We start from the raw sequence: 3,367 nt of genomic DNA on the forward strand, positions 1-3,367 counted from the left end.
ATGAATTTCACATAGCTGGGCATCTGCTTCAAGGCCTCAGCAAAAGGAATATTTATATGCAGCTTTTTAAACACCTCTAAAAACTTAGAAAACTGTTTATCCAGTGTAGTCTTTCTAAGCCTCTAAGGATAGGGAACTCGAACTGGCTGCTCATCAACAACTGGCGGACTCTTTTCTGAAAGCTGGTGGTCTTCAGTAACCTCTGCTGGATCAGACTGTTCACCCATCTCTCCATTCTGAACCACTGCCTGTGGAGATCTAGGCTGCTCAATTTGCTTCCCACTCCTCAGAGTAATTGCCTGAACTTGCTCCTTAGGGTTGACTTCAGTATTACTAGGCAAATTTCCCTGCGGTCTGTTATTAAGCATATTAGCCAACTGCCCTACTTGTGTTTCCAGGTTTCTGATAGAAGATCTAGTCTCTGTCATAAACTGAGTTTGAGTGTTGGTGAGGGTCAATAATGCAGCTTGCAATTCATTAGGCCTTTCAGGTGGAGCTTGATTCATTGACTGTTGAGGCCTAGGCTGTTGTGATGAAGAGGCTTGATGCATTGGTGGCTGAGGCATATTATTCTGAAATTGACCCTGAAACTGAGGTTGCTGGCCCTGATTATTCCTCCAAGAAAAATTAGGATGATTTTGCCACCCAGAATTGTAAGTATTGGAGAATGGATTATTGAATGGCCTCTGAAAGTTTCCCACTGCTTGAACCTGAGCTTGATCCATCGGAATGTTATTGTTAATACTGGTAGGGAACTGATCAATAGAGTGAGAACCACCACAAATTTCACACCTAGCTGCCATTTGAACCGCATTAGCAGATACAGTGCTCTGTTGTAACTGTTTTGTCAAGGAGGCTACTTGTGCTGTTAGGGCAGTGATTGCATCCAGCTCATGCACCCCAGCTACCTTTCTAACCCCCGATGATCTTTCCTCAGACCACTGATGATTATTTGTGGCCATGTCCTCCAGCAGCTCATAAGCACCAGTTGCACTCTTGCTCATAAAAGTACCACCCGCTGCAGCATCAATAATGGTTCTAGTAGTAGGACATAAACCATTATAAAAATTATGCACTAACATCCACTGTTCAATGCCATGATGAGGACATCTTCTCAAAAGTTCTTTGAACCGTTCCCAAGCTTCATACAATGATTCTCCATCATTCTGGCAAAAATTATTGATTTCTCCCCTCAATTTAGCAGTTTTGGAAGGAGGGAAGAATTTTGACAAAAACTTCTGAGCCAAATCTTGCCAGGTAATAATAAAGTTTGGTTGCAAAGAGTTCAGCCAACTTTTATCTCTATCCCTCAGAGAAAATGGGAAAAGCCTAAGTTTAATAGCGTCATCACTCACCCCATTGTATTTAAAAGTTCCACACATCTCCAGAAAATTAGACAAATGGGTGTGAGGATCTTCAGAAGGCAACCCATTAAATTGAACAGAGGATTGCACCATTTGTAGAATAGTTGGCTTGATCTCAAAGTTGTTAGCCTCTACAGCTGGTGGGCGTATACTGTTTTGTACTCTCGTCAGAGTGGGCAGTACATAGTCTCTCAGGCTTCTCTCAGCATTTTTCTGAGCCTGACCCCCTTGTGCAATTCCAGGAATTAAAACATTCCTGTCATCCCCATCATTCTGTGCCATCTTCACAGACTTTTGGGCTTCCCTCTTGTTCTTTCTGTTTTTCTTGCAAGACTTTTCAATCTCAGGATTCAAAGGAACAAGACTGTCTGCTCCTTTTCTGCTACGCATATAACACAATTCACCTGAGATAGAAAAATTAAGCAACTAAACAGATTAGAAACAAGAGAAATTAAAATCAAATTAGAATAAAAATTAATCAGACTGATATTGATAATTCTTTTCAGTCCCCAGCAACGGCGCCAAAAACTTGTTGCGAAATTTTAAGCTATGCAAGTGCACACAGTCGCAATTTGTAATAATATGGTAAAGAAACCAAGTATCGTCCTCAAGGACTGAATTCTCAATTACCAGTCAATTAATTTCTCTTTCTATTTGATCAATTAAAATTCTTGATTCTTATAGACACAACAAAAGAACTATAGTATTCAGAAACTGTTATACCCAAAAATTGGAGAATGCATCCTAGGAGGCTAAGGAGAATGCATTCTAGGAGAGCTAATGGGAGTGGTCCTAGGAGACCCCAAGGAGGATGTGGTCCTAGGAGACCCCAAGGAGAAAGTGGTCTTAGGAGACCCCAAGGAGGATGTGGTCCTAAGAGACCCCAAGGGTGTGTAGGAGGCAAACCTCCCAAGGTTTCCTAAGTGTTGGCTCGAACGTGTCCAAGGTAAGTAGCTAAGGAGGAGGAGTCTCATGCAAGAGGATGGAGACTTAGATTTTGATAAGGAGAGCCTATACAATGTTCGATCAGACATGTTTGGGAGATGCTAAAGGAGAATGCCTTGAACTTGTCCAAGGTGAGATGTCATGGAGGAGGTTGCCTCAATGTTGTCCAAGGTGAGATGTCATGGAGGAGGTTGCCTCAATGTTGTCCAAGGTGAGGTGCCAATGAGGTTGCCTCAATGTTGTCCAAGGTGAGGTGCCAAGGAGGTTGCCTCGGACCACCTTGGTCCGAGGAGAAGCCAAGGAGATTGGTTCAAGGAGGAACATGGCATGCTAGAGGAGAGTGTCATGTTAGAGGAGAGAAGTGCATGTCCTACCACCATGCACGTTCAACCCACGAAAACATGTCCTACCACCATGCATGTCCTACCACCATGCACGTCCGACCAACACTTGCATGGGTGGTCAGTAGGAGGTGGATCAACTAGCTAGAGGAGACTAAGTCAAGATTCCCAGAGACAGCTTCAACAACATACGCGGGAATCTCTCATTCTTCCCACAAATGGGGGGTTTGTTACATTTCGAATTTTGAATGTTTAAATGTAATAAATATAATAAAATATCCCTATCATAAGGGGATATCAGTTGAGGATCCCAGGCCTATAAATAGAGAGCTTATGGGATGAGAGAGGGGGGTTCTTCTGCTTCTTCTTTCTAGAGAGAGAAAATTGGGACTGTGTATTCTAGAGAGAGAAAATTGGGTCTGAGAATTCTAGAGAGAGAATTCTTGTATTTTTTCCATCAGTACTGAAGAAACTCAGTTGGCTCAGTCCATCTGATCTTGAGTACAGATATATAAATCACAACTCTAAGTGGATTAGGCTATTACCGACAATCGGGGCTGAACCACTATAAAGATCTCTTGTGTGTTCTTTATTTTCTTTATTATACCGTCTGTGTCGTTTTTATTTCTCTTGAAGGCTTGTCGTTATTGACGTTCTCACGTCGTTGGCTAAAAACGCAGTCAACAGAAACAATAATTAAAAATTGAATAAAATAAC

At 42.1% G+C, this 3,367-nt stretch overlaps 1 non-coding gene across 1 annotated transcript; it reads left to right on the forward strand.

Annotated features, from left to right (window-relative positions):
• Positions 1-1,092: 1,092 nt before the first annotated feature.
• LOC133798849 (small nucleolar RNA R71) lies at positions 1,093-1,199 on the forward strand. The gene has a single exon (XR_009876066.1). It is a non-coding gene; the product is annotated as a small nucleolar RNA R71 (small nucleolar RNA).
• The last annotated feature ends 2,168 nt before the right edge of the window (positions 1,200-3,367 follow it).

The sequence above is a fragment of the Humulus lupulus genome, chromosome 8 (assembly GCF_963169125.1).
Source record: "Humulus lupulus chromosome 8, drHumLupu1.1, whole genome shotgun sequence".
NCBI lineage: Eukaryota > Viridiplantae > Streptophyta > Magnoliopsida > Rosales > Cannabaceae > Humulus > Humulus lupulus.